The following is a 13,036-nucleotide window of genomic DNA, read 5'->3' as shown; positions in this document are numbered from 1 at the left end:
CCTTTGGGTATATATCCAGCAGTGGGATTGCTGGATCATATTGTAGCTCTATTTTTAGCCATTTGATGAACTTCCAAATTGCTCCCCACAGTGGTTGCACTAATTTACATTCCCACCACCAGTGTACAAGGATTCCCTTTTCTCCACATCCTTACCAGCATTTGTTATTTACTGCTGTTTTTGAATATAAGCCATTTTAACCAGGGCGAGATGATATATCACTGTAGTTTTGATGTGCACTTCTCTGATAATCAATGATGCTGAGCACCTTTTTATATGTCTGCTTGCCATTTGTATGCCTTCTTTTGAGAAATGCCTAATCTTTTGCCCATTTTTAATTAAATTATTAGATTTTTTCCTATAGAGTTGTTTGAGCGCCTTATATATTCTGGTCATGAATCCCCAGTCAAATGGATAGTTTGCAAATATTTTCTCCAATTCTGTAGGTTGTCTGTTTATTTTGTTGATTGTTTCTTTTGCTGTGCAGAAGCTTTTTAATTTGACGTGATCCCATTTGTCCACATTTGTTTTTGTTGCCTGTGCTTGTGGGATAATGCTCAAGAAATTTTTGCCTGGACAATTGTTCTGGGGAGTTTCTCCAATGTTCCTTTGCATTAGTTTCATAGCTTGGAGAGTCAGATTTAAGTCTTTAACCCATTTCGATTTGATTTTTGTATATGGCAAGAGATAGGGGTCAAGTTTCATCATTCTGCATGCTGATATCCAGTTTTCCTAGCACCATATATTGAAGAGACTATATTTTCCCAAGTGTATATTCTTGACACCTATGTTAAAAATGAAGTCACTGTAGATATGTGAATTTAGTCTGAGATTTCTCTTCTGTTCCATTGGTGTATGTTTCTGTTTTTATGCCAGTACCATGTTGTTTTGATTACTATAGCTCTGTAGAATTTAAAGTCAGGTAACAGGATTCCTCCAGTTTTGTTCTTTTTGCTTAGGATAACTTTGGCTATTCTGGGTCTTCTGCAGTTCCCTATAAATTTCAGAATATTTTTTTTTTCTATTTTGGTGAAGAATGTTATCAGTATTTTGACAGGAGTTGCATTAATTCTGTAGATTGCTTAGGGTAGTGTGGACTTTTTAAACTTCGTTTTCAGATTATTCACTGTTGGCGTATAGAACTGCTACTGGTTTTCATATGTAGATTTTGTATCCTGCAACTTTTCTGAATTTTTTAATCTGTCTAACAGGTTTTTTCTAGAGTTTTTAGTTTTTTGGTTTTTTTTTTGAAATATAAGCAAGGATAATCTGACTTCTTTCTTTTCAATTTTGCGATCTTTTATTTGTTTTTCTTGTCTGATTGCTCTAGCTAGGATTTCTAGTACTATGTTAAATAGTAGTGGTAAAAATGGGCATCTTTCCATTCCAGATTTTATGGAAAAGGCTTTCAGTTTTTCCCTATTCAGTATGATACCAGCTGTGGTTCTCTCATGTATGGCTTTTATTATGTTGCATGTTCCTGCCATCTTCACTTTTTTGAGAGTTTCTTATCATGTAGGGATGTTGAATTGTATCAAATGCTTTTTCAGCATCAATTGAAATGATCATATGGTTTTTCCCTTCATTGTTTTGGCATGATATATCACATTGCTTGGTTTGCATATACTGAACCATCCTTCCATCCCAGAGACAAATCCCTCTTGGTCTTGATAAATACATATATATGTATATATATTTGAGGCAGAGTCTCACTCTGTCACCCTGTCTGGAGTACAGTGGCTTGATCTTAACTCACTGCAGCCTCTACCTCCCAGGTTCAAGCAATTCTTATGCCTCAGCCTCCCAGGATTACAGCCGTGGGCCACCAAACCTGGCTAATTTTTGTATTTTTATTAGATTAGGGTTTCATCATGTTGGCCAGGCTGGTCTTGATCTTCTGGCTTCAAGTGATCTACCCGCCTCAGCCTGCTGGGACTACAGGTGTGAGCCATCAAGCCCAGCCTGATCTTTTTAGTGTACTGTTGAATTCAGTTTTGAAGTATTTTGTTGAGGATTTTTGCATCAATATTTCTGAGGCATATTGGCCTGTAGTTTTCTTTTTTTTAATGTGACTTTGTCTGGTTTTGTTATCAGGGTAATAGTAGCCTTGTAGAATGAGGTTGGAAACATTCCTTGTGCCTCAATTTATCAGAATAATTTGAATAAGAATGGTATTAATACTTATTTAAATGTTTGATAGAATTTAGCAGTGAAACCATCAGCTTTTATTTACTGGGATACTTTTTCTTATGGCTTCAATTTTGTTATCTGTTGATCTGTTCAGGTTTTGGATTTCTTCCTGGTTCAATTTTTGTAGGTTGCATTTTTCTAGGAATTTGTTCATTTCTTCTAGATTTTCCAATTTATTGGCATATGGTTGCTCATAGTAGCCCCTGATGATCCTTCAAATTTCTACAATGTCAGTTGCAATATCTCCTTTTTCATTTCTTATTTTATTTAATTGAATCTTCTCTATTTTTTTCAGTTAGTCTGCCCATGGGTTTGTGAATTTTGTTTACTTGTTCAAAAAAGCAACTTTCTGTTTTATTGATCTTTTGTTTGCTTTCCCCATTTCAAATTTATTTATTTCTGCTCTTATGTTTATTATTTATTTTTATGTATTTTCATAGTTTCCAAAATTCCTTCTGTTATTGATTTCTAATTTTGTTTCATTGTAGTCAGAGAAGATGCTTGATATTACTTCAACTTTGTAAAATGTTTTTAAGACTTGTTTTGTGCCCTCATGTATGGTCTATTCTTGAGAATCATTTATGTGCTCAGGAAAATAATGTTTATTCTGCAGCTGATGAATGAAGTGTTCTGTAAATATCTCTTAGAAACCATTAGTCTCTATAGTGCAGATAGGTCTATTTTTTTTTTAAATTTTCTGTCTGAAAGATCTGTACAATGCTGAGAGTGGGGTGTTGAGGTCTCCAGCTACTACTGTATGGGGACCTATCTCTCTTTTTAGCCCTAATAATATTTGCTTTATAAATATAGGTGCTCCAGGGTTGTATGCATGTTTAACATTGGTATAACATCTTGTTGAATTGACCACTTTATCATTATATAGCAACCTTCTTTGTCTCTTGTTATAGTTTTATCTTGAAATCTATTTTGCCTGATGTAAGTATAGCTATTTCTGTGCTTTCTTTTGGTTTCCATTGTCATGGAATGTATTTTTCCATCCCTTCATTTTCACTCTGTGTGTGTCTTCATATGTGAATTGTATTTATTTTAGGCAACAGATAGTGGGTCTTGTTTTTTCATTTATTCAGTCACTCTGTGTCTTTTGATTGGAGAGTTTAGTACATTGATATTCAACATGATTATTGATAAGTAAGAACTCACCCTGCCATTTCATTATTTGTTTTCTGGTTGTTTTGTGACATTCTCTTCTTTCTCTCCTTTCTGTCTTCCTTTAGTGAAGATGATTTTCTCTTCTGATATAAACAAGTTTCTTGTTTTTTTTTTTATTTTCTGTGTATCCATTGTATGTTTTTTTTTGTTTGAAGTTATCATGAGGCTTGCAAATACCATCTAATAATGAATGATTTTAAGCTGATAATAAATACTGTCTGCATAAACAAATAAACAATTTAAAAAATTAATAAAAACTTTATACCTTAACTTCATTCCCTTGCTTCTTAGCTTTTTGTTGTTTCTATTTACATCTTATTATACTGCCTATGTATTGAAGAGTTGTCATAGTCATTTTTTATTGATTCATCATTTAGTCTTTCTACTTATCAAAAGTAGTTTACATAACAGTTATGGTGTTATAACACTTTGTGTTTTTCTGTTTAACTTACTATTATCAGTGAGATTTCACCAGTGAATAATCACCTTCAAGTGATTACTTATTGTTCAGATATTAAAAAGGACTTGGGTGTTGTATTCTAAGCTGTATCTGTTTGAGAATGCTTTCAAAGCCCAGTAACATTTTGGTTCTTGAAAACTAGTAAAGGTGCCACCTTGATGACCTTGGACAAGATCTGGGAGAATACTCTGGGTTACCACGCAGAGAGTCTTGTTTTCTTCCCTTACTTTCTCCTAAACAAAAGGTCTCTCTCTCTCTCTCTCTCTCTCTCTCTCTCTCTCTCTCTCTCTCTCTCTCTCTCTCTCTCTTTCTCTCTCTCTCCATTATGCACCACCTGAAGCTGGGGGTGGAGCGACATAAGCACTCTTGTGGCCACTGTCACTGTAACTGAGCTGGGTCAGACCTGTTGTCAGTACAGCACTGGGTCTCTCCCAAAGCTTGCTATAACCACTCCCTTGCTATTGCTGATGTTCATTTAATGCCTTGGGGATTTATAATCAGCAGATGGAAAGGCCAGCCAGGCCTTTGTCCCTCCCTGCAGGGTGGTGACTTCCCCCAGGCCTTGGGTGAATCCAGAGGTGCTCTCTGGGAGTCAGGGACTAGATTCACAAACCATGGAAGCCTACCTGGTGTTCTATTGTACTGTGGCTGAACTGGCACTCAAACCACAAGATGCAGTCCTTCCCACTCTTCCCTGTCCTTTTCAAAGGCAGAGGAGCCCCTCCTGGTAGCCACCACCATATAAGAGCATGGGGAGTTCTTCCAGACTACCACTGATGTTCCCTTAAGGTCCAAGGGCTCTTCAGTCAGCTTGTGATGAATGTTGCCTTTCCTGGGACTCACCCTTCAGGGCTGTGGGCTCCCCTCAGCCCCAGGACAGGTCCAGAGATGCTAACCAAGAGTCAAGTCCTGAAATCAGGGATCCCAGGAGTCTGCTTGATGCACTAGCTTCCTGTGGCCATGCCAGTAACTAAGGTGCAAGACAAAGTTTCCTTTACTTTTCCATCTGCTTTTCTCAGCCATAAGGAGTTTGGCACTGTATCCACCACAGTGGGTCATATTCTGAATCTAACCTGAAGGAAAAACGTCTCAGAAGCTCACCCAAGGCCTTGATGCAGTACCAGGTAATCGCTACGGGTTGTTCAGGGCCAAATGGCTTTTCAGTTAGTGGGTAATGAATGCTGCCAGACTGGGTCCTTCCCTTTAAGGCAGCAGATTCCCTTCTGGCTCAGGGTATGTCTGGAAATGTTATCTGGGAGCTAGGGCCTGAAACAGTGAACTCATAACTCTGGTGCTCTATCCTATGGTGACTCAGCTGGAATCCAAGGTACAAGTCAAAGTCCTCCTCATTCTTTCCTCTCCTCTCCTCAAGTAGAAAGAAGAGGTCTCTTTTAAGACTGCGAACTGTGCAGCCTGGGGGTAGGGGAGGGCTGATGCCAACAATCCCTTGGCTGCTCCAGCTGCTATCTCAGTAGGTTATGAGCTCCCCAGTCCACTGTCTCTGGGCTCAACTCAGCCCTAGGACTTGCCTAAGACGTGCAATCCTTATTGCATCGACTGTCTTTAAAGTTTACTTGAAGACAGGGGGTGCTGGAGTCCTCCTTTGTGTGGTTTGCAGGAAATCAAGTTCTGACCAATAGGATCACAATTTCCTTCTGATTAGGGCTGGTTTAAATGCTCCCTCTGTGAGCAGGCATCAGCTGAGTTTGGTTCAGTTTTCCTTTCTGCTATAGCAGGATAACACTGAGTTCAGTGCCTCACTATTGCTGTATTCTTCCTCTTGCAGTACCGAGTTGCTCGCTGCACCATGCTGCTTCTCCCGGGGTAGTGGCGGAGGGGTGATATCAGCGATTCAAGACTGCTTTTTCTATCTATTCAGTGCCTCTTTTAGCAATATAGAGTTAAAACCAGGTACTATGTGGGCTCACCTACCTGAGTATTGGTTCTTATGAAGATTTTTTTTTTATGTGTAAATAGTTGTTAAATTGGTGTTCTTTCAGAGAAGATAATTGATGGTGCTTTCCATTCTGCCATCTTGCTCTGCCTCTTTGTGAGTTAGTTAGATAAGGTGTAAGTTAAGGCCAAGGTTCATTGTTGCCTATGGATATCCAAAGGTTCTAGTATCATTTGTTGAAAAGACTACCCTTCATTGATTTGTGTTTGCACCTTTACAAAAAAATCAGTTTCCTGCATCCCTTGATGTATGCATTGCTTCCTCTGTCAAACCACACTGCTTTGATTACAGTGGTCATATAGCAAACCTTAACATGGTATGAAGTGATTCTTTCTGTTTTATTCTTCTTTAGGAAACTGCTTTAGTTATTCTAGGACCTGTGCATTTTCATAGCAGTTTTAGAATAAACTTGTCTATGTTTACAAAAGCTTGAAATTTTAACAAGAATTACATTAAATCTATAGACCAATTGGAGAGAATTCATACCTTTTAGATACTGAGTTTTCCATTCTGTGAGCATTATATGTCTCTCAATTTATTTGAGATATTATTTCCTTCATCAATAGTTTATCATTTTGAGCCTATAGAATTGTATGTTTTTTAAGTGTATACATAAATATTTTATTTTTTGTAACAATTGTAAATGGTGTTGTGCTTTTAACTTTACTTTCCACCTGTTCATAGTTAGTATACAGAAATGTAATTAACTTTTGTATGTTGATCTGGTATCTTCCAAACTTACTGAACATACTTATTAGCTCTAGAAGTTTTTTAATAGACTTCAGTGGATTTTCTATGTAAACAATCATATCATATGCAAATAGGGACAATTTTTTTTTCTTTCCTTTTAACTGCATATCTTTTATTTCTTTTTCTTGTCTTACTGTGCTGATTAAAACTTTCTGGACAGTGTTAAGGAAGAGTGGTGAGAGCATACCTCTTTCACAGCCTTAGGGAGAAAGCATTCAGTCTTTCCCAATTTAATATGTTAACAATAAGATTTTTGTACACGTTCTTTATCAAGTTGAAGTAATTTTTCTCTATTGCTAACTGGCTGAGAGTTTTTATCAACAATATCTGTCAAATTTTGTCAAATTTGCCTTCTGTATACGTTAATATGATCATATGATTTTTCTTCTTTCACCTGTTGACAAATATATACACCTACTATGGACCCACAAACAATTAAAAACAAAAAATTTTAAAATGATGGATTACCTTAATTGAGGCAAATGTTCAACCAGCCTTACATACCTGGAAAATAAATCACACTTTGTCATGGCATGTAGTTTTTTTGTACATTGTTGGATTAGATTTACCAATGTATTTTCAAAAATTTCTCCTACTTTCTTGATAGATATTGGTCTGTAGTTTTCTTATTTTATACTGTCTTTGTCTGGTTTTGGTAGAAGGATAATACTGGCCTCATAAAATTAGGAAATGTTATGTCTTTGAATTTTTAGAAAACATGGTGTAGCATTTATTTTAATTATTTTTAACTGTTTAGTAGCAAGGAATATTTCATTGTGGTTGAGATTTTAGAGTGTGTGATTTTTAGAAAACTGGTCCATTTCTTGTAACTTGTAAAATTTATGAGTGTAAAGTTGTTCATATTCCTCCCTTATTACCCTTTTATTAACTGCAAGATCTGTAGTGCTGTCTCCTGTTTCATTTCCCATATTGATTACTTGTGCAGTCTATTTTTTTTGTCAGCCTTGCTAGAGATTTATCAATCTTATAATTTTTTTGAGAATCAGCTTTTAATTGTATTAATTTCTCTAATGTTATTCTATTTTCAATTTCATTGATTTCTCCTTTTCTTTCTATTATTTCATAATTTTTCTGCATGCTTGCTTGCATGCTTTGTGTTTGTCTTTTTATTTTTTCTAGCTTTTTGAAGGTATCAGAATTTTAATTGGAGACTTTCTTCTTGTTTAATGTAATAATTCCATGCTATGAACCTCTCTCTGAGCACTGCTTTAGCTGCATCTCCTATATTTTGATATGTTTATTTTATTATTTAGTTTCCCTAGAGACTTTCTCTTTGACTGATAGTCTATATAAATGTATTTTGTTTACTTTTCAAGTATTTGGATTTTTTTTGTTTTGTTTTATTGTTGATTTTTAATTTGATTTTATTATTGTCAGTGAGTATATCTATATCATTTCAATTCTTTTATATGTATTGAGGTGTCTTATGATGCTGGGTATGGTCTATCTTCACAAGTGTTCAATGAATGCTTAAAAATGTGTATTAAGCTGTTGTTATGTGGAGTGTTAAATATATATCGATTTGATCCTTTTGGTTTATTGTGTTTTTCAGCTCTTATATCTTTGATGACTTTCTATCTTATAGTTTTATCAGTTCCTATGAAGAATATGTGTAAGTCCCCAGCTATACGAATCCACAAGTATAGATGAGGACTTCAACATATGCTTTTTCCCTTTGGGTCTTTCAGGTTTTGCTTCATGTATTTGGGTAATGTATTTGTTTTGGGTCTCTATTGTTTAGTCCACTAACATTTAGGATTGTTATGTCTTCAGAGTGAATTGATCTTTTATCATTATTTAAAGTCCCTCTATCTCTAGTAATTTATTTGCCCTGAAGTTGACTTAATTGGAAACTAATGTATTAACTCTTACCTTTTAAAAATTAGTATTTACTTGCTGTGTCTGTTTGCATTCTTTTGTTTAACCTACCCCTGTCATTGAATTTGACAGGTGTTCCTTGAAAACAGTGTATCGCAAAGGTGGAAGCCAAATTGTCTCTATTTGAAGACAACATGATAGTATACCTAGAAGACCACATCGCCTCAGCCCAAAGACTCCTGAAAATGATAAGCAACTTCAGCAAAGTCTCTGGATATAAAATCAATGTGCAAAAATCACAACCCTTCCTCTACACCAATAACAGACTTAAAGAGAGCCAAATCAAGAACGAACTGCCATTCATAATTGCTACAATAAGAATAAAATACCATGGAATACAACTCACAAGTAACATAAGGGACCTCTTCAAGGAAAACTACAAACCACTGCTCAACGAAATAAAGGAGGACACAAACAGATGGAGAAACATTCCATGTTCATGGTTAGGAAGAATTAATATCGTGAAAATGGCTACACTGCCCAAAGTAATTTACAGAATCAACGCTATCCCCATCAAGCTACCATTGACTTTCTTCACAGAACTGGAAAAAACCACCTTGAACTTCATATGAAACCAAAAGAGAGCCCGCATAGCCAAGTCAATTCTAAGCAAAAAGAACACAGCGGGGGGCATCACACTACCGGATTTCAAACTATACTACAAGGCTACAGTAATCAAAACAGCATGGTACTGGTACCAAAACAGAGATATAGACCAATGGAACAGGACAGAGGCGTCGGAGGCAACACAACATATCTACAACCATACAATCTTTGATAAACCGGACAAAAACAAGCAATGGGAAAAGGATTCCCTGTTTAACAAATGGTGTTGGGAAAACTGGCTAGCCATGTGCAGAAAGCAGAAACTGGATGCCTTCCTGACACCTTACACTAAAATTAACTCCAGATGGATTAAAGACTTAAACATAAGACCTGGCACCATAAACACCCTAGAAGGAAATCTAGGCAAAACCATCCAGGACATAGGAGTAGGCAAGGACTTCATGAACAAAACACCAAAAGCATTGGCAACAAAAGCCAAAATAGACAAGTGGGACCTAATAAAACTCCACAGCTTCTGCACGGCAAAAGAAACAGTCAATAAAGTGAATTGGCAACCAACAGAATGGGAAAAATTCTTTGCAGTTTACCCATCTGACGAAGGGCTGATATCCAGAATTTACAAAGAACTCACACAGATTTACAGGAAACAAACAAACAAGCCCATTCAAAATTGGGCAAAGGATATGAACAGACACTTTACGAAAGAAGACATATATGAGGCCAACAATCATATGAAAAAATGCTCATCATCACTGGTCATCAGAGAGATGCAAATCAAAACCACATTGAGATACCATCTCACGCCTGTTAGAATGGCGATCATTAAAATATCTGGAGACAACAGATGCTGGAGAGGATGTGGAGAAAAAGGAACACTTTTACACTGTTGGTGGGAGTGTAAATTAGTTCAACCATTGTGGAAAACAGTGTGGCAATTCCTCAAGGCCTTAGAAATAGAAATTCCATTTGACCCAGCAATCCCATTACTGGGTATATGTCCAAAGGACTATAAATCCTTCTACTATAAGGACACATGCACACGAATGTTCATTACAGCACTCTTTACAATAGCAAAGACCTGGAATCAACCCAAATGCCCATTGATGTTAGACTGGATAGGGAAAATGTGGCACACATACACCATGGAATATTATGCAGCAATCAGAAATGATGAGTTTGTGTCGTTTGTAGGGACATGGATGAATCTGGAGAACATCATTCTCAGCAAACTGACACAAGAACAGAAAATGAAACACTGTATATTCTCACTCATAGGCTGGTGATGAAAAATAAGAACACATGGACACAGGGAGGGGAGCACTAAACACTGGGGTCTATTGGGGGGAAAAGGGGAGGGCCAGTGGGAGGGGGAGGTGGGGAGAGATAGCCTGGGGAGAAATGCCAAATGTGGGTGAAGGGGAGAAAGGAAGCAAAACACACTGCCATGTGTGTACCTATGCAACTGTCTTGCATGTTCTGCACATGTACCCCAAAACCTAAAATGCAATAAAAAATTTTAAAAAAAAGAAAGAAAGAAAACAGTGTATCACTGGGTAATGTTTGTTTGTTTTAATCCACTCTTCCAATCTCTGTCCTTTGATTGCTGTATTTATACAGTTTACATTTAAGGTTATTATTGATATGTTAGAACTTAAGTCTGTCATTTTATTATTTTTTCTCCATTTTTTTCCTCTGGCTCTCATTCCTCTGTTTCTCTTTTCTTGCCTTTCTATTGATTACTTGAACATATTTTAGGATTCTATCTTGAGTTGTTTATAGTGTTTTTTAAAAATATTTTATTGCATTTTAGGTTTTGTGAAGAACATGTAAGATTGTTGCATAGGTACACACATGGCAGTGTGGTTTGTGGCCTTCCTCCCCATCACCTATATCTGGCATTTCTCTGCATGTTAACCTTCCTCAACTCCCCACCCACTGCTGCCCCTCCCCTAGTTCCTACCCCCACAGACCTCAGTGTGTGATGCTCCCTTCCCTGTATCCAAGTGTTCTTATTGTTCAACACCCACCTATGAGTGAGAATACGTAGTGTTTGATTTTCTGTTATTGTGCCAGTTTGCTGAGAATGATGGTTTCCAGGCTCATCCGTGTTCCTACAAAGGACATGAACTCATCATTTTTTATGGCTGCATAGTATTCCATGGTGTATATGTGCCACATTTTTCTTTTCTGGTCTATCATCGATGGGCATTTGGGTTGGTTTCAAGTCTTTGCTATTGTAAACAATGCTGCAATGTACATTCATGTGCATGTGTCCTTATAATAGAACAGTTTATAATCCTTTGGATATATACCCAGTAATGGGATTGCCGGGTCAAATGGAATTTCTATTTCTAGGTCTTTGAGGAATCCCCACATTGTCTTCCACAATGGTTGAACTATTTTACACTCCCACCAACAGTGTAAAAGTATTCCTATTTCTCGACATCCTCTCCAGCATCTGTTGTCTCCAGATTTTTTAATGATCACCATTCTAACTGGTGTAAGATGGTATCTCAATGTAGTTCTGATTTACATTTCTCTAATGACCAGTGATGATGAGCATTTTTTCATACGTTTGTTGGCCTCATATATGTCTTCTTTTGAAAAGTGTCTGTTCATATCCTTTGCCCACTTTTGAATATACTTGTTTTTTTCTTGTAAATCTGTTTTAGTTCTTTGCAGATTCTGGATATTAGCCCTTTGTCAGATGGGTAGATTGCAAAACACTTTTCCCATTTTGTTGGCTGCCATTTCACTCTAATAACTGTTTCTTTTGCTTTGCAGAAGCTCTGGAATTTAATTAGGTCCCATTTGTCTATTTTGGCTTTTGTTGCCAATGCTTTTGGTGTTTTAGTCATGAAGTCCTTGCCTATGCCTGTGTCATGAATGGTTTTGCCTAGATTTTCTTCTAGGGTTTTCATGGTGTTATGTCTTATGTTTAAGTCTTTAATTCATCTGGAGTTAATTTTAGTGTAAGGTGTCAGGAAGGGGTCCAGATTCTGCTTTCTCTACATGGCTAGTCAGTTTTCCTAACACCATTTATTAAACAGGGAATCCTTTCCCCATTGCTTGTTTTTGTCAGGTTTGTCAAAGATCAGATGGCTGTAGATGTGTGGCATTGTCTCCGAGGCCTCTGTTCTGATTCATTGGTCTATATCTCTGTTTTGGTACCAGTACCATGCTGTTTTGATTACTGTAGTCTTGTAGTATAGTTTGAAGTCAGGTAGTGTGATGCCTCCAGCTTTGTTCTTTTTGCTTAGAACTGACTTGGCTATGTGGGCCCACTTTTGGTTCCATATGTGGTTTTTTTGAGTTCTGTAAAGAAGGTCATTGGTAGCTTGATGGGGATAGCATTGAATCTATAAATTACTTTGGGCAGTATGGCCATTTTCATGATATTGATTCTTCCTACACGATATTGATTCTTCCTAACCATGAGCATGAAATGTTTCTCTATCTGTTTGTGTCGTTTCTTATTTTATTGAGCAGAGGTTTGTAGTTCTCCCTGAAGAGGTCCTTTACATTCTTTGTTAGTTGTATTCCTAGGTATTTTATTTTCTTTGTGGAAATTGTGTGAGCTTTCTTATAATAATGGATCTCTGAACCAAGATTCAAAAGCAGAATTACTGAAAAAAAAATAAAGGTTGAAAGAACTGAAATTTAATTAAGAGAGCAGAGGATCTGGATTTAAACTGTTCTGAGTTTGAATTCTTACTGAACAATTACTAACTTTATCATCCATAAACTGAGAAACAGAGATAATTCATATAAAGCCTAACAAAGTACCTTATAGTAAGCTGATTAGTGAAAGCTGTTATTATTAATTTAACCTAGAGAAAACTAAGGCATGTCTTATTAATTATCTACAACTGGTAATTCTGTGATGTCTGGGCTGAGAGAAAAATATAAAGAAGTCCAGTTTCCTCCTCTTACTTTGCTACCATTCTAACCCCAACCCCCTCTCATGATAGCATTATGATCATTACCTTCCCAATTTATGCCAATCACTAAAGCACACCTGGTTTCTCTCTTTCTCTCTGAAGTTC

General features: G+C 36.7%; 1 long non-coding RNA gene across 1 annotated transcript in view; it reads left to right on the top strand.

The window, feature by feature from the left end:
* LOC144581073 (uncharacterized) overlaps positions 1-10,314 on the top strand; it is a 61,475-nt gene extending 51,161 nt beyond the window's left edge. The window contains exon 3 of the long non-coding RNA XR_013531599.1: positions 8,496-10,314. This is a non-coding gene — a long non-coding RNA (uncharacterized LOC144581073). The remainder of the gene's footprint in view (positions 1-8,495) is intronic.
* Positions 10,315-13,036: the final 2,722 nt, after the last annotated feature.

The sequence above is a fragment of the Callithrix jacchus genome, chromosome X (assembly GCF_049354715.1).
Source record: "Callithrix jacchus isolate 240 chromosome X, calJac240_pri, whole genome shotgun sequence".
In the NCBI taxonomy this organism is placed as follows: domain Eukaryota; kingdom Metazoa; phylum Chordata; class Mammalia; order Primates; family Cebidae; genus Callithrix; species Callithrix jacchus.
The sequence above is the reverse complement of the archived record's forward strand: the minus strand, read 5'-3'. Positions and strand labels throughout refer to the sequence as shown.